Genomic DNA, 23,703 nt, shown 5'->3' with positions numbered 1-23,703 from the left:
AAGAAGCAAAATAAGATACTGTAATAAAACATTTAACACTTAATGAACATGAAAATTATGTTTCTCATTTAACTCCAAGCTATGGGTACTATTCACTGCTGGAACAAATTTGGCATAAATTTGATATACTACAGAAATCCTTATGGAGGCATAATGTTTCATGTAAAATTTCTGTTTATATTTTCTGAAGATCTTGATATTTTAAAATGCTTCTTAATGAAGCAGAATTTTGGAAAATCCATTCTCAGAAAATTTATTTACAAACTTCAATCTTTAGAACATTATCTTTCCAGCCAACTTTCAAGACATGGAATACTTTGAGTTACTTTCTCACATTTTTTTCAGGCATGGATGAATTTTTTTTTCCCTATATGTATCAGAAAATCAATAAGTATTAGTACATATTTGGGCAGGCATTTAAAGCTTTATGAAATTCAAATATGATTCTAAACATAGCAACCTCCTCCTGCTGCTGCTGATTGCATCATATCTTTGAATCAGAAATGCTCTAAAAATTGAGGCAACAATGAAGACTTCTTATGCCATTGAAGTCTAAAGCACTGTTTGGCTTTAGTTAGGCTTGTTTGACTATTGTGCTGTTTGGATGGGGAAAACACGTGTAACATCCTGTTTTCCTAAAGTTAGGTTTGTTTTGATTTACCAGTATAAATATGTACAAATTTCATGCATGTTTATATTTAGAATGGTTTGCATATATATTTTTTTATTTTGGAATCAGAGCAGTTTTATAATTACTTACAATTTATGGAAATATAAAATTAAAGTGAGGGTAAGGATTGGAGAAAAATATACATGGGAAAAACAGATCAAAGAGTTGGGTCTTCCAGGTACTACTACCATTTAGTCATAACTGTGTGGTATAAAATAGTGCAGTAATAAGAATAGAAACCTGACAGGTTGATGTAATTGTTTAGCTTTGGAGTCTATGCTCCACCCATAATGATTTTTCGAGAACAACAGCGGGCTTGGCAGGCAGCCATATTTGCACCACATGACCCTGCACCCCTGGTCAGAGTTGATTACAAAGAGCAGAGATGGTTCCTGCCTTAAGCTAGCCCCCTCTGTTTCTCTTGCCCATTAATTTGGAATTGGTCTCCGCGTGTAGCGAGTAATGAAATGCATAAACTATGGAGTTTTGGGGTGTGTGCAGGGATGCAAAGAAAAACTGCAGACAATAAAGGAATTAAATAGATATACAGAGAGAAGCAGTCAAGAGGGACTTTGTAAGATGCAGAAAGAATAAAAGAGTGGGTGGTCCCAGTACTTTAAGGTTAAGCTACGTTGTGTTCCATGAAATGTCCTTCCAATAATTTCCTGTTTTGATTAAACCAGTTTTAGTTGGAACCAATAGAACCTTTCGTTAGACAAAGCACCCTTTGTTAGAGGGTTCAATATTCAGGTTGTGCTAAATCTCCAAAAAAGAATTGGGCAGTACTTGAAAATTTCTTTACACACTTATCCCACCCCAGGGTGCCCAACACCCTTATTTCCCCATCAAAATTGCTCCCAGTTTTCTCACTCACAGTAAAATGTAACTAAGTGAAAATATTTTAGTGTAAACACTCCCTCCTGTGTGCATATTTTCCCCAGGATCAAAGTCATATGCTAAGGGAGAAAGAGCAGTAATTATCAGACAGAATGAAAACTGTCCTGAAATCTCTGAAGCCACTCATGGTAATTTCTCCTCCCTCTTACATCTCAACTGCACTGGCGATCTACGTTATCCCATAAGAGCTATCATGCTTCCCAACTCCAGAGAGCACCATTCACATGTGTTCTCCAAGAACGCTAGTCCTGCTGACTTTGCCTGTTTCTTTGTACTTCTGGCTCCTCTTGAGGATTTCAGAGTAATACCTCACACACACAATACTATTAACCAAGGCTTCCATTGTCTCCACTCTGCTGCTGCTTTGGGCTCAGGTAAATCAAGCCCAAGTAGAATCAAGCATGCTGGAGTGAATACGTTAATTGTATTTGATAGAAGAGTCTACTCATCCAACTCTTCTGTATGGCTACTTTAGCAAGTCAACCTAACAGTTACAATTATTCTTGCATCATCCTTTGGCTAAAATAGTGGCTCCACACATGAAAAAGCAGTTATTCACAAGCAGACAACTGAACCCAAGGTCAAGGACATAATCTCCTCCACATTTGTGTTCCTAACTCAATGTAACATTAAACAAGAGTTGGGAAGTAACCCCCGCCTCCTACTTCTTGCTGTTGTGTCCCCCTAAAGGCAAATGTGTGTGTGTATGCATTTTAAAAAAAGATCATTACTTGTTCATGAAAATCCACAGATATAATATGTATTTCAATATCAGATGCACTATGACATAGATATACACCTTCAAAAAGAGGACTGTTTTTTCTTGCAATGAGACCAAAACTATTTAGGTGTTTAAATGATATGCTAGCATGACTTTTTAGTTCTTAGAGCAAAGTATTACAGGTAGTCAAATTATCTGTCGTCTCCACAGCTTTCATACAGGGGCCAAGTCATCCGCTTTCAGGGTTTTTTTTTTCCTATTTAATTTCAAAACAAAGTTCTATTGATTGATGTGAATTTTAGCTTTCACAGACATTTTTCTGTGATTCTTTATAACAGTAGATGGCCTTGAGCGCTTAAGACAAACTGATTCACCACCAGAAGCATCCACTGGTATCACACAGGATCTCTGCTTTTTGTGAACAGTATCTTCAAATTGTCCAGAGAAGTCACGTGCACACAGAACATAAAACAAAAGAGTGGTTCTGACATCTGGTACTACTGAAAGAAATGTCCCTTAAAACTTAATTGATAGAACACTCCAGGGATACTGTGGGGCTTCTGGGCCATTTCAGTTTTTTAAGTATTTGATATCACTAAATGGTCTACCTCATCATTTTCTCACTTGTTTAAATTTCTCAGGCCTTTAAAGACCCTTGAACACATTTGACAAAAAGTCCAATCCTTTAGTACATTCTCTTTTCCTGTGGCCTGAGCAGAAAAAGCCATTTGTTTTTGAAATACCAGGCAACTGTCACATTTCCTGGGTCAAGGGAAAATGCACGCCTTGTTATTTTCCATTCTTATTTGGATCTAACAATGCAAGGCAAAATAATTTTGCATTCCTGACTCCATCAGGAAAATGACATAGGAATCTGCAGAACAAACATAGTATGAGGCATTTAGGAGTGCTTTATTTTACACACTATATTTAAATGCTGCAGGAATAAGAATAGAGCCTTAAAAATACATCCGGTCAGGACTTGCTTCCTCCTTCCTCCATTCTTTAAATGCAAATGAATGCATACTGACAGCTCTCAGAAAAATAGCCCTAATGAGAATTTCTCCCTTTCCCAAGGGGTGCCCTCTGCCACCATCTATTTACAGAATAATAGCAGGCTCCCTACTTCATTCTCACATTGTACTTTTAAAAGAGCAATTTCCATTTTTGAAGTATTGCTAAAAGGAAAGAAGTCATCTTTTATCACAGTGAGGAAAGGTCAGCAAGTCAGTAATCCCCATTCACTTACTGACAGAAATATCCTCTTTCCTTCCACAGCAGACCAGAAGAGTGATTTATTTGAGATTGGCATTAATACATAAAATGGCCAATGCACCTAGCTATGCCTGGGCAATCCCTTACATAGTCCAGAGGCTTCTTTTATTACCTGCTAAGGCTGTGAATTGAATCTGTTGGACAAGCATTGTAGATAGGATTCCCAATCCCCTCCCAAGCACTCTTCCATACTATCTAATCCTGGCAAGGCTGAAATATTTTCATAATGAAGACCAACCAAGAAGCTATCTCTGCTTCTGTGCCCAGATGTTGACTTTTCCTTTGCATTCAAGTGCATACGCACACACACACACACACACACACACACACAGAGACACGGACACATACACACACCCTATTTGCATAAGCTTTGTTTCTTGCAAACCTCATGTTGGTTTTCAGCCCTCCAAACGAAGTTTTATTGCATCTTTAATATGGGCCCAATACTGTGCAAGGCAATAGGACATTACTTAAAGTATAATCCAAGACTTCATGGGTCTTACAATTCAAGTAGGGAACACAAAATGTGCACGTAGAAACAATTATTCTGCTTCATATTGTGAAATGGCTTATAGTTCTCAAAGTTTACTAATTTTAATTGCAACCTGATACTTTCACTAACAGTATAGAGTATGTAGCAAGATTTTGACCGTAATTAATACGTGGTTAAACAAAATGATACATGTAAGAATCAGTCTGGGTTTTCTGTGCAATTGTAGGCCAAATATTTTCTTTTGGAAAAAAAGCAACTCTGTACCTGTGACATATTTTGTATAATCTAAGGCATTGTGGATATTAAGATTTTACGTACTAATAAGAAAGGAAAAACACAACTGAGATTGGGTGTAGGCGTGGTCTAACAGGAGTCTTTTGAATAAAACAGGGTCACCAAAGTCTATAATAGCTTCAGTGTAAAACTAAGCAACTCAACAGAAGGGCTACAGAGAAAGGAACAGCAAGGGAACCTTAATATCTCAACCTTGGCACTGGGTGGAGAATTTGAACAACTAGTTGGTGCTCATGCAAGTTTGAGGTCTGAATTCACACTTCCAGTGTGGTCCAAAAACTTCAAGCAGAGAATTTAATTTAACATGGTCTCAGATGGGTAGTGCCTGAAGTTGGCTAGCAAAAGTAAATGAAAATTCTCTTTGGAAGACCTTAACTTCAATCCAGGCTGATAAAGATTAAGGATTCAGTTGATTATAAGATACACTCTGATTTCACAGGTGTGAAAAAATATGTTTTAGTATTAATGAAATATGCTTATTACTTATTTGTAAGTAGTTAGGTGACTTTCACTTAGAATTAGCTCTTAGCTATGACTGAAATATCTGAGATTTAAGAAGAGTTAATTGTCATATATCTTAGTCATTATGTTTCAGTTTCTTTAATTTTTGGAGGCTTATCTATATATCTTTTTTTGTAATTAAATCTTTTAAATTTCTTTTTTTTAAATGAAACTACTAGGGATTGAACCCAGGATCTCGTGCATGCTAAGCACATGCTGTAACACTGAGCTATATCCACCCGCCAAGAGACTTATCTATTTATCTTATGAAATATGTTTCCAGTCTAGCAACTCCAGGCTAATATGTTACTTATTCACAAAATAATAATGGTGACAAATACTAGAGAAGACTCTAAGTAATTTATTTGAAAGATTTGCTCTATATAAAAGCAATTGTTTAAAAAAAAAGTATGACGTTTAATGTCATTTTAGGCTAAAGGAATGGAGATGAACCAGAAGATAATCTTATAACTAAGATCAAATAAACAGAAATTGCCAGCATTTCAGAGATCTTTCAGGCTCTTCTCATCACTATCCTCTGAATTCCTCTACCCTAGAAATAATCATTTCTTTGTTTCCTTTTTTTTAAAAAAAAGTAGTTTGACCACCTAACTATTCATCCCTATACATTTTAGATTTATTTAGTTTGGTTTTTGAACTCAGGAAAGTAGACTTAAGCAGTATTTGTTTTGCTTCTTTCTTATTTTTCTCAGCATTATGTTCTTGAGATTTATCCATATTGTTGCATATAAACTATAATTTATTCATCTCATTGCTGTATAGTATTCCATTATATGAGGATGCCACAATTTATTTATCTATTCCACTATAGCAGAACATACAGTTTGCTCTCAGTTCAGACTACTACAAATATTTTTGGTATGATTATTCTTGTACAGATCCTTTGATAAAACTGTGAACACAATTCTGTTGTGTATTTACAACTATGAACATAATTGATGGGTTATAGGGAATTCACATGTTCAACTTAATAAGTATTTACAAGCAGTTTTCCAAAGCAGTAGTATCAACTTACATGCCCAGCAGCCACATAATACACTGCCAATTTTTTTCAGATTTTTTTTTTTTTAGTCATCTGGCCTGTGGAAAATTTTTTCAATGACTTTTAAGAATACATAAACATTTACAAGTAGTATTGTAGGATTATGCTCTCAGGATTCAAAACTGTTGACAGGCTAGGACAATGAAGCAATGACAATAAGGTAAAATTCAGCAGGAACTCTACAGAGCTACATCTTCTGAGCAGGCACAGTATGAGGAGACTGAGTATCACAGAATTTCACATGAAAAAAAATGGTAGGATGTTATGAAAGTGTAGTTGTCAGGAAAAGAAAAATTGCTATCCAAACCCACAACAAGAGCCATCAGTTTTCTCTCAGCAGAACTTGTAGATACCCATGCCCTAACAAGCAGTTATCATTTTTCTCCATAGACGTTTGCCAGTTAATGAATAAGTGAGTGGATAAATAACTGAAGAGTTTGTGTTCAAAGCTGAATTCTAGAGAAAGTAAAGACACTCAAGAGGAAAACTCTACTGAGTCTTCTTTTTTCCCTCTAAATTTCCTATTTATTCAAAGAAGGATCGAGAAAATTAGGTGACAATTATCAAAGGAGAAGCAAATGATTAAAATAAGAGGCAGTTAAATCAAACCTAGGATTTGGGGGAGATATTTATGAAACAACAGGTTTTGTATAAATCATTTAAGTCTTAGTTATGCTTTCCAAAGCAGAACACTTTTCCTATTCTGTTTAATTTATTTTTGGGGTGTTTTTTTTACTTTATTGCTTTTTTTTCTTCTGTTATATTCATTTTTTTCTTTCTCCTTTTTCAAAGTGTCATCTCTGTGTCTTATAAAAAGAGGAATCCTGCAGACAAAAGCCAACCAAATCAAAAAGTCCCTCTTCTGGTTATGCCTTGCTCAGCTTAGGTGCACACTTTTATACACAGTCCTGTTTCCCTTCAGTTCTCCTCATTATTCATTTCACCCAGTGCAGCATTCTAGTTTTATTTTATTTTTGAAGAAAATAAGAACTTTGGGGGGTTTGATATATGTAAAAATGAAAAATCGAATGGAATTTTAAAAATTCATGCCCATAGAAAATATCCACGTAAATAGTCACACCTCATGAACTTAATGCCTATTAGCATCTCCAGATTTTTCTTTTTTATGTTTATTCCAATTTCCAGGCATAATCAGCTTCTTGTTTTGCACCATTTGTACTTGCATGCCTTCCACGAAGCTGAGGAATAAATGCCCTGTTTCATTGCTATTTCCCTAGGTTATTTTGGTTCAGTGATCTGATGTGTGTAATGCTTCATAAAATTAAGAAATATCTTATTAGTGCCTTCATTTCTCCTTCAGGTTTTTTGTCTGTATGATCTATGCTACAGATTACATTTACTGTAAACTTAATCTATTTTTAATGACACTTGCCAAGAAAACCGTGGCTTTATTTTTCTGTTTACTTGCTGGTTGCCTAGCAAATAGCAGCAGTCTATCACTGATTCAGAAGGAAGGTGGCATGTTAAATTTCACCATTTATCAGTTTTCCCTATGTAACTGGCATATCAAAGAACAGTGCATTTTAAATCATTTAGTGCTTGCCTGGGGTTTTAAATTTTTTTTTTTTTATTTTGTTATGAGACAAAGGAAAAAGCTGGAATTTTACAGCATCTTTGAAAAGGAGTTGCAGCTTCATAATAATGACTTATATTTTTAGTATGCTTTAACATTGACAAAGCACTTTCAAAAAAATAATCTCATTTCATCTTTACAAGAACAAAGCCTGAGTGTACTGGTTAGAACATGGCCTCTGGCGCCAGGCTCCCTAATTTCAAACCCACCGTCTCTCATTTACTGTCTGTTATTATGACCCAGGACACTTTACTGAACTTTTCTCTGGGTCACAGTGTCTTCTTTTGTCCAGTGAAATGATAATAGTGTCTATAGATTTGTTATGTGAATGAAATAAGATCACTTATGTCTGTTAGTTATTACCACAAAAATATGTGTACTGATGTAAATCCTCAGTCATATACAAGAATAAGTTTATAGCTGGAGGTTGGTTATACTAATCACACCTGGCCTCCTAAACAAGTCTGGGAGGTGGCTGGATGTCAGTTGATATAGGATAGCCTAGGCTGGGATGACTGGGTGTCCTTAAGTCTGTTCTAAATGTGTCTCATTCTCCAGGAATCTGTCCTGGACATATTCTCATGGCACAAGAGGGCAAGCCCCATTGCTAAGTTAATTGCAAGCCTCTGTTTGCTCACCCATGCTGACACCCTATCCACAAAATAAGTAAAGTTGTTGAGCCCAGACTCAAGAGACAGGGAAGGTCAGCCCACTTGTGATGGGAGGACAATAACAATGTATACTGCAGAGGGCACAAACACAGGGAGAGGTAAAAAATCGAAGCCATCCCTATAACCTACTGTAACACGTAAAACATAGCTAAGTGTCTATAACACAGAGGACTCAATAAATGTGAAGCTATTACTATTAGGTTGCTCTAAATGCAATTATCATTTTTGTAGATAAAAATGATCAAATATCAGCAATTTTATATGATTCAACCTCAAATTACTATTACAACATCCTATAAAAAGGAATTATCATCTATAATTTTCAGTGGAAGAAACTGAAGCCTAATTAATTGTCACAGTTAATCAGCTAGTAAATTTTAGATTTTTATTTCAATACAGTCTTTTGACTCTAAATCCAGTTGTCTTCTTTTATATTACAGCTCCATTTCAGATGCTTGGAGATAGATAAATAATTATAACTGTGACATGACTTTATATATAACACAGAAACATAGTTTCCCAACTCTTCATCGTCATAAAACTCATGCACTGCCAGTGAGTACTGACATCTGAAATACCTGGTCTTCTGCCAACAATAACCCTGTAGCATTCCATCTCCTGGTTACTAGCTCCTAGAAATAGAAATGAAGCTGGTAGTAGCTAAATGCTATATTAGTAGTCTCAGAAAAGCCATCTCAAAAGCACTTGAGAATTTGTGAGTTATAGCTAAGTACATTATTTCATGCTCATCTTGCTTATATTTTCCTAAATGCAGTGGCTATGGTATTTTTTTCCACATATATTTCTTACTTGTATACCTCATTATGTTTGAGCCAGTTAAACAGATCTATTATGTATAAATATACATTTGGATTATTTTTACACATGTTCCTATTACATATTTAATACAAAACTATGCATCACAATGTATCTAGAGACGTTCCATGTATTGTCATTTAGATAGCCTCTACTCAATCCATTGACTAGATTAGTAAATAGCCATTTAGTTACAATACAACCAATTTCCTTACGTGTGGATTTGGATGAGTCAATTAAATGAACATTTAAATCAAATTGTTTTTCCAATTACAAATAATGTTTCATATTGCTTAGAAGGAGAGAATATTTATAAAGAGCAATAAGCTATTGAAGCTGTTAATTATCATATATTGCTGCTAAATTAAGTTTCCTTATCTGTCAGTTAGTATCTTATTTACAGTAGACCCAATTTCATTCCCCTCTTCCTATTTCCACTAAGGTCAGGTAAATCAAAGAATTCTTCATTCTCTGAAAAACTGGTAATTTTGAGACTGCAGAAATCTGTTACTTAATGCTTTTTAAATTGAATGATTGCATTGATTTCTTTTGTTGGTGCTGTCAAATCAAGAAAAACATATATTTATTAGTAGTGTAAAAAGCCATAGCATCTTTTTCTTTTAAACTGAAGTACAGTTTACAATGTTGTGTCAATTTCTGGTATACAGCATAATAGTTTAGTCATACATATACATACATTTATTTTTTTTCCTGTTTTCCTTCATTATAGGTTACTACAAGATACTGAATATAGTTCCCTGTGCTATTCAGTATAAACTTGTTGTTTATCTATTATATACATATGTATATTAGTTAGTATCTGCAAATCTTGAACTCCCAATTTATCCCTTCCCACCTCCTTCCCCTCCTGGTAACCATAAATTTGTTTTCTATGTCTGTGAGTCTGTTTCTGTTTTGTAAATAAGTTCGCTTGTCTTTTTTTTTTTTTTTTTTTTTTTAGATTCCACATGTAAGTGATATCATGTGATATTTTTCTTTCTCTTTCTGGCTTACTTCACTTAGAATGACAATCTCCAGGTCCATCTATGTTGCTACAAATGAAAAGCTATAGCAACTTATCAACATCACTGACACCCTAAGGACTCATACTTCTTAAGCATCCTGTTTCTGTTCTGAACCTGAAAGCTATGTGTACATGGAACACCTGCCATATGCCATCTAGAGGAAGTGTGAGGAGAAGGGGACATGACATCACAAGGTCCAGAGTTGATTCCTATTTCTGTCATGTACTAGTTGGATGACTTTGGGAAAGATATTTAACTTCAATATCCTTGTCTCTAATATTTGTATAAGGCCCAACTTACACTGTTACTTGGTATCACTGTTACTTGGTATCAAATGAGATCTTGTGTACACTGAAATACCGCACAGTTGTTGGTCAAGCTCTGATACGCAGAATCCAGAGAACCATCTGTGAGATATCTGCTTATATATCTAGTGAAGGAGAGAATGAAAAATAGCCCACACGGCCTCTAAAGCTGAGGAAATTACCAATCACATCTTCCAATTATAGTACTTTATTTTAGGGTTTTCTTTTTTGCATATTATAATTGCCACAGATTATTTTGATTGAAGAGTATAGACTGCAGTATTTTTCAAACTCTTTTTCACTGTGCTACAGTAAGAAATTCATTTTTATTTTAGCTCATCATACACACATCTGAAAGAAGTTTCATGAACTGTTGCTACCTCTGCTGTCTAATATTTTCTACTTTGCCTTGCTCTATTATAATTTATTTTGTTTTTTTAATGTTTGATCAGTATCCCAGCAACGTGTTACAGCATATGTTTTAAAATACTTTGAAGTAAAACAGATCTGAATTTAAATCCCAAATCATCCACTTACTAGCATAGTGACTGTTAACAAATTAAAATCTCAGTTTCCTCATAAGTAAAATGGGAATTATAATAGAAATAAACCTTATTCCATAGACACATAGTGAGGATTGTATCAGATAATTAATATAGAGCACAAAGTATAGTAGATAGTTCATAATTTGGGGGTTTCCAATCACTATCTTTAATTGCATTAGAGATGAAGTTTGAAAAACCTATTTGACTGTATTCTATCAAATTTAGAAAAGTTAGCTAATAATCTGGACTATTCAGATTATTAAATTTATTTCTCCCTTGACCATTTCATGCAGAGAGAAATAAAATATTATTTTAGAATATTTCATATCCACAAAAAAACAAATGATGTCCAAACACCACTGACCTAGTCTGGTGGGAAAGGCCATGAATGCTTTAGAAGCATCATTCTGGAACTTGATAAGTGCCTGACTGCACAAAGCCATTTAGGGCACTGGCCTGGTATAATTTAACTCTGTTACCCAAAGCTCTAAATCCAGGCCAACATTTGTAAAACACCGATGGACAATTGATGCAGTGTCACCTTGTTTGTTCTCCCTTTTTCCTCTTTACCCTATTTCATTTCCTCAACATGACTCAAAGTTTAAATTTATCTGAACCTCCCGAGTATGTCTAAGAAGATTGTATCATTGTTAGTCTCTTACTTCCCTTTGGGATTAGGATACTTGGCCAAAATCCAATCTCATATTTCAAACTAGAACTCCCTCTGTTTACTAATAATGTGAGAAGCAGAAATTTAACTTAATTTAATTTGTATCTTCTCCCTAATTTAGCAATGCAAATTATTATCTTCTGCACTATAGATGCTACATTGCACAATGCAACTGGGACTCTGTTGGCTAGTAAACTAGATAAGGGAATCAGTGGAAATGTTTACAGGGAAGAAAATAATTTTCTTACTTAAAATTTATTCCTTTTTAATAGTAAAAGGAATTTCTTTTCAAATTGCGATCTACAGGTGTTTGCTAAAAGAACTTTTCAGTCATTACTGCTTTTCTTTTCTACCTGTTTTTTGCCATGTGTAGTAAATATTGTTGACAATGGATTTCAAAACATTCTGCTGGTATGTTACGTTTCTATGTCCTGTGGTTGCTTATCATATTCTATTGATATCATCTGAAACATAATGTATTTTTATGAGGAAACGAGATGATTACTTAATTGCAGTGTTTCTGTTTTCAGTGAATTTGCTACTGAATAGAAATGAGAGGAATATGGTCTCCTAAATAAAATTCCCTAGCTAAGGTAGAAATCTGATTTTCATATCTCACTCAGGTGAATCTAAGCCCCCAACATCCTCTTTCTGGATGGAAATATCACATGCCTAGTCTCTTATGGAAGGTGAAGTTTATTTTGATCTAACCTATTTCAGTCACTTTTCCATTAAGGAATTTTTAAAAATATTTTTGTGACCTATAAAATGTTCAGGCAGTCTTAAAAATGGAATAACCTTAAACTAGCAGGAAATCTCATTAATAAAATCACTTACATGATCTGTTTAATTGTGAGCTCTTTGGAAAAAAAAATATCACTGTGGAATGAGATATATTCAGACATTTTAATGATATACATTTTAGGATTTGATATCTTTACAAATTTAAACTCAGAAATAGCCAGGAAACGTTAATGATTCATAAAGTAGTATCTTCATTATGTATAGGCATTGTGTTTTTAAAACTATTTTATTACATCTTTATACCTTTATAGAAGGTATCTACTTTCAGGGTCTCTGAATAAATGGTAATGGCCTGCCTCTGCTTAGGTCCACTGCACACTTTATTAGATAAACTTTGGGGTCTGTTATTTCAATGAGATTGCAAATGTGTTATTGGTATGTATGTGTAATCTTGGGATACTCCCAGTTTGTCCAAATACAAGGACAATAGTCTCACTGGGACTAAGGACTAAAATTTAAACCAAAGGTCTTAACAACAACAAAAAAGCCCTAAATGGATGAAAGGGATATGCCCAAAGTCATGGAATCCAGTATCTGTGCATCTGCAGAGATAATATTAATGAATGAAACTGATTGGATGCAAGACATATTGGAAGAGTGGTGAGGTTTATGCCCAACTGAGATGGTAAGGATTTATTTGGTCCTAAACTCAACTGCTAGGCTTATGTGAGAATGTGGGTTCAATGTTTCTAGATTTTCCCATTTTCTATAAAAAGTCAGAAATACAGATTTGTAAATTGAAAATGTTGGCTGTTGTTTAAAAAAATCACTTAAACATTAATTTATAATAACTTTGGTTAATTTTTACCTTAGAGTCATCATTCTTCCAAATTTAAAGGTATAATTTACATAAAACAAATTATGCAGATATTAAATATGTAATTTAATACATTTTGATAAATGTATATACTCATGTAACCTTCACCCCAAACAAGTTATAGAATGTTTCTACTATCTCCCAAAAGTTCTCTTATTCTGCAGTTAGTTCCCCTCCCCCAGTGGTAACATGGCTTTGATTTCTGTTACCATAACTTAGATTGGCCTTTGCAAACACTTAACATACGGAATGACACCACCATTTTGTTTTGGCTCTTTTTGCTCAATATAATGTTTTTGAGATTCATCCATGTTGTTATATTTATCAGTAGTTTGTTACTTTGAATTGCTTAGAAGTATTAGATTCAATTCATTTTAAAGCACAATGTGGACCAAGTCTTAAGATACACTTGGCCTGCAGGAAAATGTTTGGTTATTTCTGGATTAAAGAGAAGATAACGTGTGAAGGCAAAGAATCTTAAATGCAGAAAGGATGGGAGAATGATCACTGTGCTACTAGAGTGTTAAAATAAAACAATGTGAAACAGTGCAAATAAAATAACTGGAAAGCAGAAGAAAGCAAAGGAATTCTTTGGTACACCTTTCAAGGTTTTTAAGAATTTGGGTGTAAGAGGGACACAGATGTGACTAAAGAAGTGAAGAAAATAGCTGATGAATGAATCCATGATTTAAAGTTTGAATTTAAACAAGTAACATCGTTTTTGATACCTAAAGTCATTTAAATGCAAATGTTTAGAATGTTTTAAAATAAAAGGACACAGCGCTAGTGTTATATGTTTTGGGAAGGATAGCCATAGAGGTAAAGTGCCATTCTCATCGCATCATATCCAGGGTACATACTGTCAACATGACATCACTGTTGAGGTTAACCTTGTACACCTGGTTGAGCTAGTGTTTATCAAGTTTCTCCATTGGAAAGTCAAAGGAGAGACTGGGAGATAGGCTTTTTTGCCTCCCCTACTATGTGATAGGCTCAGGTGTATAGCTGTCAGAGGCGGGTGTTTATTTTGTATGCTACAGTTCTGTGGGAGTTGTGAAGAGAAGCCCCATTGGCTATCAGGGCCAAGCGATACAGGGGCCTGTCCCTTGAGCAGCAGCCACAAAAGCTGGTGTGCCAGATGTGTGTATAAGCTCCCCCCAGGGAGATAATGGCAATTTGTGGTTGGCTCAAGTGAGAAAGCAAAGATGGTGTCTGCTGGCCTCCCTGTTCAACATTGAGAATCACAGTTAGCCCACAGATGTGTGCTAAATTAGAATCCTGAGTCTCAGGGAGCAGTTTTTAAAGTATGCATATAGGTCACTTTCAGGGAAAAACTGGGAAATGGGCATTTCTTTGCCTGCTCCCTCTGTGCTAAGTCCTGGGAAATAGCAATAGCAAGTTCACAGAAGCCTATCGAGAAATGTTTCTTTTGACACCGGCTTCTGGCTGACCATGGTGGACATTTTGAGGGCAGCTCACCCGCAGTCTGTGCACACCACATCGCCTCTGGTGGAAGCCTGAGCCAGCTGTGTAGCTTTCTCCCTTTGTCTCATAACCATGTCCACCAAGAATGCTCATTCACCAGCTGCCTGCCTTAACAGATTCAAGAACAAGGGGAAATACAGTACAGAAATGAGGCAGCGCCGAATAGAAGTTAATGTGAAGCTGAGGAAAGCTAAGAAGGACGATGAACAGATGCTGAAAAGGAGAAATGTCAGCTCTTTTCCTGATGACGCTACTTCTCCACTGCAGGAAAACCGCAATAACCAGGGCACTGTGAATTGGTCTGTTGATGACATTGTCAAAGGCATAAATAGCAACAATTTGGGAAGCCAGCTCCAAGCTACTCAAGCTGCTAGGAAAGTGCTTTCCAGGGAAAAACAGCCCCCCATAGACAACATAATCCGGGCTGGTTTGATTCCAAAATTTGCGTCCTTCTTGGACAGAACTGATTATAGTCCCATTCAGTTTGAATCTGCTTGGGCCCTCACTAATATTGCTTCCGGGACATTAGAACAAACCAAGGTGTTGGTAGATGGTAGTAATGTCCCAGCATTCATTTCTGTGTTGGCTTCTCCCCATGCTCACATCAGTGAACAAGCTGTATGGGCTCTAGGAGACATTGCAGGTGACGGTTCAGTGCTTGGAGACTTGGTTATCAAGTATGGTGCAGTTGACATGCTGTTGGCTTCTTCCGTTTCCTGATATGTCATCTTTAGCATGTGGTTAGTTATTTAATCTTAACCTGGACACTTTCAAACTTTTGTTGCAACAAGAATCCTGTACCCCTCTTAGATGCTGTTGAGCTGATTCTTCCCACTCTAGATCGTCTCCTGTATCATGATGATCCAGAAGTATTAACGGGTACCTACTGAGCCATTTCCTATCTTAATGGTGGTCCAAATGAACAGACTGAAATGGTTGTGAAGACCAGGGTTGTACCCCAACTTGTGAAGCTTTCAGGAGCTAATGAATTGCCAATTGTGACTCCCACACTAAGAGCCATAGGAAATATTGTCACTGGGACAGATGAACAGACTCAGGCTATAATAGATGCAGGATCACTTGCCATCTTTTCCAGCCTGCTAACGAACTCTAAAACTAATACTCAGAAGGAAGCTACGTGGACAATGTTAAACATCACGGCTGGCCACCAGGACCAGATACATTAAGTTGTAAATCATGGATTAGTCCCATTCCTTGTTGGTGTTCTCCCCTAAGGCAGACTTTAAGATGCAGAAGGAAGCTGTATGGGCTGTGACCAACTATACAGTGGTTGAACAGTTGAACAGATCGTATACCTGGTTCACTGTGGCATAATAAAACTGTCATGAACCTCTTAATTGTGAAAGATACCAAGATTATTCTGGTTATTCTAGATGCCATTTCAAATGCCATTTCTTTCAGGCTGCTGAGAAAGTAGATGAAATTGAGAAACTTAGTATAACGATTAAAGAATATGGAGGTTTGGACAAAATTGAAACTCTACAAAACCATGAAAATGAATCTGTGTACAAAGCTTCATTAAATTCGATTGAGAAGTATTTCTCTGTAGAGGAAGAAGAAGATCAAAATGTTGTGCCAGAAACTACCTTTGAAGGCTATATATATTCCAAGTTCCAGATGGCACTGCTGCAACCTTTAACTTTTAGATTGTACAGTTTAAGGGTAAAGTTGTTTGTTTTGTACTATGTTTTGTATAAGTTTGTCTTACTGTTTCTCTACTAAGAACTCTTTTTAAATGTGGTTTGTAATTGTAGCACTTTTTACAACAAAACTATACTTGAACAGTTCCAAACTGTATACACTATATGAAGCTTCTCCTCTTAATGCGTTTCTAATTTCTATGTGGTATTTCATATCTTTCAGTGCCCTGTAAAGAAGATTAAATTCCACCCTTTTATTTTAAAAAGATGTTTCTTTTTTTGGCTATAGTCTTGTGGGTCTTGTGGATGCAAGCCCTACTGGCTTTCAGGCCTAGGTATTTTGGGGGCTTGTTCCACAGGTGTGAGTCTTAAAAGCTGGGGCACTAGATGTGAGATCCAAACCTTTCGCTCCTCAAGGAGAAGCTGGGAGTTAGAAGTTCCCTCCAGATTGTATGGCTCTGTGCTGGGGCTGAAGTTTATAGTGAGAGAGTGTCTAAGCCTTTGCTATACTTTTCAATGTGGGTGATGTGGGTAATTTCTCGTTCACCCAGTGTGTAAGAGTTGCTCATCTAGTTTCTGGATTTCTTTCAGAGAGATTTGCTCTGTGTGTAGCTGTAGATTGGGTATGTCCAATGTCCATGGGAGGAGGTGAGTTCAGGTGCCTCCTGTGTCTAGCTCTTGTATTGGAACCCTTCTTGTGGCTTTATAATAATCTTGATATCTTCCTACATGGATCACAAAGATTGTGCTTTTTTTTCTTCAGGATTTTGTTTTTTTCCCACCTTCTTTTCTTCTGTTCATCTCATAGTAGTCTAAATCCTTTCCTATTTAACAATGATTGACTTTCATTTTCCTAACTTGTGAAGGTTAAATTATCTCTGTATCAATGATACTTTAAGCACAGGTTACATTTTTCCTACTTTTCAAACATAAGAGAAATAATCTCCATTCTGTTTTTTATCAATATCTCACACTCTGCAATGAAATTGAATCACAATCTCCTAACAATACAGAAACCTCAATAGGACCATTACTATCTATGACCATTCAAAAATCACACACACACACAAAAAAAAGCAGATATAATAGAAATTACTTCTCCTTGAATCTCAACATTGTAAAATTGCTATACTTCAGTCTGGTCCTCTTGGGTTCAATCCATAATTATTTGCTTCTGTGTTTCTTGTGAGAAACTTTAATATATGAGGCTTTTTAATTTTAAAGTCCTGAGGTTTTCCATAATTTAGAAGAATTTTTAGTCTCTGAGCTACAAAAAATGCTATCCTCTGATATTTCTGGAGATGGTTTGGTAAACCACTTCAGAATTAGATTACAGCATATGAACCAAAACATATTCACTTATTTTTGTTGCTTGTGAGGTAGACAAGAACCATGAACTATGTATATCTTATTTTAGTCTGAAACTTTGTTGTTGAAGGCCTTTTAGTATAAATCAAGGCCTATGTATAGATAACGAGATGCTTCCACGTTGTTTGGAAAAACAATTTTTTGATAAGAAAAACTGAATTAAACTTTCCTTAGCAATAAGGAAATGTATTTCCTTGCATACCAGGAAGACTAGAGGGAGTGCAGAGTTAAGTATAGAAACATCAGTGATGTAATGATTCAACAAAATATCCATCTTTCTGCTTTTCTGTCGTTAACAACAACTTATTTTCACAAGAATGCCAGTGGTTTTTCTCCACACCCTCTCCAGCATTTATTATTTGTAGACTTTCTGATGATGGCCATTCTGACTTCTGTGAGGTGATATTTCATTGTAGTTTTGATTTGCATTTCTCTAAGAATTAGTGATGTTGAGCATCTTTTCATGTGTCTGTTGGCCATCTGTATCTCTTCTTTGAAGAAATGTCTATTTAGGTCTTCTGCCCATTTTTTGATTGGATTGTTTGGTTTTTTTTGATATTGAGTTATATGAGCTGTGTGTACATTTTGGAAGTTAATCCCTTGTCCGTTGCATTGTTTGCAAATATTTTCTTCCATTCTGTAGGTTTTCTTTTTGTTTTGTTTATGGTTTCCATTGCTGTGCAAAAGCTTTTAAGTTTAATTAGGTCCCATTTGTTTATTTTTGCTTTTGTTTCCATTACTCTAGGAGATAGACCCCAAAAAATATTAAATTGGTGCAGCCACTATGGAGAACAGCATGGAGGTTCCTTAAAAAAAGAGTTTGTTTTTTTTTTTTCAGGGATACATTTCGTCAAGGTTTTTTTTTTTTTAATTTAAATCCATCCAATTTTTTTTCTCTTTTTTGACCTTTTTTTTTTTTTTTTGATAGACTTTATATTTTTTAGAGCAGTTTCAGGTTTACAGCAGAATTGAACAGAAAATACAGAGTTCCCACATAGCCCACCCCTAAAAATAGAGTTATGATATGATCCAGCAATTTCATTCCTGGGCATATATCCAGAAAAGATGAAAATTATAATTCAAAAAGATACATGCACCCCAGTGTTCACAGCAGCACTATTAACAATAGCCAAGACATGGAAGCAACCTAAATGTCCATCAACAGATGACTGGATAAAGATGTGGGGTGTGTGTGTGTGTGTGTGTGTGTGTGTGTGTGTGTGTGTGTGTGTGTATATATGAATATTAGCCATAAAAAAGATGAAATAATGCCATTTGCAGCAACATGAGTGGACCTAGAGATTATCATACTAAGTTAAGTAAATCAGATCAAGAAAGACAAATATCATACAGTATTACTTATATATGGAATCTTAAAAAAAAAAATGAGACAAATGAATTTATTTACAAAACAGAAACAGACTCACAGACATAGAAAAGTATGGTTACCAAATGGGAAAAGGAGAGTGGAGAGATAAATTTGGAATTTGGGATTAACAGATCGATACATACTACTGTATATAAAATAGATAAACAACAAGGGCCTACTGTATAGCACAAGGAACTATATTCAATATCTTTAATAACCTATAGTGGAATAGAACCTGAAAAAATATTATATATATGTATAACTGAATCACTTTGCTGTATGCCTGAAACATTGCAAATCAACTATACTTCAATAAAAAGACAGAGAGAGAATAAAATGCCAATGGCAACCAGGAGTATTTACTTCCTTGTTCACTAAAACAAAATAGAGTAACTTCTCCTCAAAACAAGGAGTAAAATTTATTTTGATTAATCCAATTTAGGTCACATGACCTATGTGGAGCAAGAACAATAACCAAGAGAAAGTCTGTGTTCTTATTTCATGGGCAAATAAGAAAAAATTTCTTCTGGAGGTGGAAATTGGGTAGATACTTAAACAAAATTGAGGTTCTGTTAGGAAAGAGAAAGTGTGGCTTCAGCTGTTTTCCATTTTGTTCTATTTTCTATTCTAATGTCACAGAGATTTTATTTACAACAGCTGGGCATTTAATAGTAGTTCATGCCATTTAACATGTGAAAAGATGAGTACTGAAAATGCACTGGAGTTTAAGTGGTTTATAAAATGCAGACACAATTTTTATACTGAAGAAATTATTCATAACTTTCAGAAATAAAAATCTTTCCAGATTTTTTATTTTAATTTGATTTGTTTCTTGGCTGCAGAAGTAAAAAAACACTCCTTTTAAATTTGTGCAATATGCCTTCAAACACCAGAGATGTGCTGAGTCACTGATAAATAATTCACTTAGCCTGGAAACAGATGAACAAATTTCTGAAAGCTACAAACCTCTAAGTTTCCCCATACCTTTCCTTGTTGAGATTAGCTGGAACAGATGAATGATGGCATTCTAATCAGGACGAAAAAGGGTGTCCCCTTTAAATTTTCAGCAACCTGCCATGCTAAATTACTGATGTCATGCCTAGTCATATTAATTGTGTCAAAATCTTCTGCATCTAAATGCTGCAAAGAGTTTTGAATAGTTGGTATTTTCTCCAGAAACAGCCACACCTGCAAATTGTCACATTTCCTTCAAGAGATGTTAAATGCAGGGTAGTGGGTTAATTCTCCAAGTAATTTAAAAGTAAGTTTGAATTCATTTTAACCAAATCACTAATGTAGTTGAAGGATATTCCTCTTATTTTCAGCCAACTCTGCAGATTACTAGGTATTATAGGGAACATTTATTTGATAATCTGCATGGTCTATTCTCCAATATACCTGATTAAAATAAAGACTCTTCCACCCCTCCCCAAACCCCCCAATAACTTAAATTCTCAGGAATAATAGTAGTTACACAGTTTCTGTACAATTATTTAAAAGCTAATTTTGACTATGAAATCAATAAATGTGCTTTGGTGACCCTGAATAACTTTAAAGAATAGAGTGACAAAAGGTTGTTTTTACTGAGGTTTCAGAAGTACATATCATAAAATATTTGTAGGTCAAACTAGATCAGAAAAGCAAAATAATTTTACATATTGAGCAAATTTTCCCTTGTATTATTCAGCTTAAATATCTTTTCTCAAAGAATTAACTTGTAAATTTTTTAATCACTGAAGTTAGCTTTACATACAGTGAAATAAACACTATTCTAACTGTACAATTCAATGATACTTGATTGTATGCACATACACTCAAATGTAATATAAGCACCTGTAATCTAGACACTCGAAATCAAAAGATTCTAGTGCATCCTTTTTCCAATCATATCCCACTCCCAGATTTCTGTCCCCATGGGTTAAATTTGTATGCTCTAGAACTTCATCTAAATGGAATCATAAAATATGTAGTGTTTTGTGTCTGTCATTTTTTAGTCAATGTTGTATCTATGAGATATATACATGGTGTGTGTATCAACAGTTCTTTTTTATTGGTAAATATTATTTCATTACGTGAAATTACCACAACTTGCTATCTTGTTGTTCACATATTCTGCAGCCTTATGAATTTTTTGTATACTTGTTTTATCAATTACTGAGAGAGAGGGAATAAAATAACCAACTGTGACTGTGGGTTTTTTTGTTGTTGTTTCTTATTTAATTCTGTCAGTTTTTACTTAATCTATTTTGCAACTCTTGTTATTTGGTGCATTCACTTTTAGGATTGTGATGTCTTCCTAATGAAATGACCATTTTTGGAATGGTTTAACTCAAGTCTACCTTCTAAGCTGTTTGTTATCCATTTCTCCCATACATTGTTTCTTTTGTTTTCATTTTTCTTATGCCTACTTTTATTATTTTTCTTAGGATTATAATATGTATCTCTAATTCATCATAGTCTACTTAGAATTAGTATCATACCACTTAGTGTAAAATTCAAAATATTTAAAAGAGTATAATTCTATTTTCCCTTCTATGCCTTGGGCTATTTTGTCATACATTGAGCTTCTACATATATACACAAATTCCACAATAAAATGTGATTATTTATGTTTTAAAAATCAATATTTTCTTAAAGAAATACAGACACTAAAAGAAAAAATGACAGCCTTTGTATTTACCCACATTTTTATAATTTCTATTACTTTTCATTTCTTTGCTGTAGATTTGAGTTTTTCTCTAATATCATTTCTCTTTAGCCTAAAGAACTTTCTTTATCTTCTTTCAGAAGTCAGGTCGGCTGGTTAACAAATTCCTTCAGCTTTTGTTTATCTCAAAATGGCTATTACACCTTATTTCTCATTTTAAAATAATTTTAAATTACACAAGCAAAATTTATCATTTTAAATGTAAAGTTTTGCTAGCTTTGACAAACTTATACAGTCAAATATCTCCTTAATCAAGATACAGAACATTGCCATTCCCCAAAACATATTTCAATGTGATCCTTTAGAGTCAACTCATCCTGCTACTACCAGTTACCAGCAACCACTAATCTAGTTTCTGTTCCTATAGTTTTGCCTTTTCCAGAAGATCACAAAATGAAATCATGTTCTATGTGGGCTTTTGAGTCTAGCTTTCTTCGCAGAGCATAATACATTTAAAATACATCCAAATCTTTGCATATGTTAATAATTCATTCTTTTTTATGCTAAGTAGTATTTATTTATGCTGTGGATATACCACAATTTATTTATCCATTCCATATTTGAGAAACATTTGTGTTGTTTCAAATTTTGGTTATTATGCATAAAGTCACTATAAAATGTAAACATGCAGCCATTATGGAAAACAGTATGGAGATTCCTCAAAAAACTGAAAATAGACTTACCATACAATCCAGCAATCCCATTCCTGGGCATATATCAGGAGAGAACTCTAATTTGAAAAGATACATGCATCCAAATGTTCATAGCAGCACTATATACAATAGCCAAGACATGGAAGCAACTTAAATGTCCATCAACAGATGACTGGATAAAGAAATTGTGGTATATTCACACAATGGAATACTATTCATTGATAAAAAAAAGAATAAAATATGGCCATTTGGATGGACCTGTAGATTGTCATTCTAAGTGAAGTAAGCCAGACAGAGAAAGAAAAATACCGTATGATATCACTCATATGTGGAATCCAAAAAAAAAAAAACAAAAAAACAGAAAGGAAAGGAAAAAAAGAGGACACCAATGAACTCATCTACAAAACAGAAAGACTTGCAGGCATAGTAAGCAATTTTATGGTTACCGGGGGAAGAGGGTTGGGAAGAGATAAATTTGGGAGTTTGAGATCTACAAATGTTAACAATTATAAATAAAATTAGATAAAAAACAAATTTATTCTGTATAGCATGGAGAACTATGTTCAATATCTTGTAATAACCTTTAGTGAAAAAGAATATTAAAATAAGTATATGTATATATATGCATGACTGAGACGACATGCTGTACACCAGAAATTGAAACACTGTAACTGACTATACTTCAATTTAAAAAATGTAAATGGATTTTGATGTGAACGTACATTTCCATTTCACTTGTATAAATACTTGGCTTGTATATTTTTTATAAGAAATCATTAAACAATTTTCCAAATTGGTTATACCATTTAGCATTCACACTAGCAAAATGTATTTCCAGTTGCTCCACGTCATTTCTAGTATTTATCAGCATTTTTTTGAGAAGTGGTATCTCATCATGATTTTAGTTTGGATTAATCCCTAATGATTAACAATTAATATATTCTGGATATAAGTTCTTTCTCAGATATGTGACTTGCATATATTTTTTCCAGTCTTTGGTTTGTCATTTTATTGTCTTAACAAAGTCTTCAAACAGCAAACATTCCTAATTTTAATAAAGTTCAAGTTATCAGTTTTCTTTTTTGTATCATGCTTTTGGTGTGGCTTCTGAGAAATCTTTGTCTAATCCAACAAATATTTTTCATATGTTTTCTTTTGTCATCCTCTTTTTTGAAGGATATTTTCAGTGGATATATAATTCTGAATTGGCAGGGTTATTTCCTTCTCTTTTTCTTCCATCATTTTAAAGATATTGTTCTATAATGTTATGGCATCCATTGTTCCTGCTAAGAGGTCAGT

At 34.6% G+C, this 23,703-nt stretch overlaps 1 pseudogene; it reads left to right on the top strand.

Moving 5' to 3' along the window:
• The first annotated feature begins 14,682 nt into the window (after positions 1-14,682).
• LOC102519536 lies at positions 14,683-16,313 on the top strand (annotated as a pseudogene).
• The last annotated feature ends 7,390 nt before the right edge of the window (positions 16,314-23,703 follow it).

The sequence above is a fragment of the Camelus ferus genome, chromosome X, assembly GCF_009834535.1.
Source record: "Camelus ferus isolate YT-003-E chromosome X, BCGSAC_Cfer_1.0, whole genome shotgun sequence".
Classification (NCBI taxonomy): domain Eukaryota; kingdom Metazoa; phylum Chordata; class Mammalia; order Artiodactyla; family Camelidae; genus Camelus; species Camelus ferus.
Note: the sequence above shows the minus strand (reverse complement) of the source record. Positions and strands in the feature narration are given on the sequence as shown.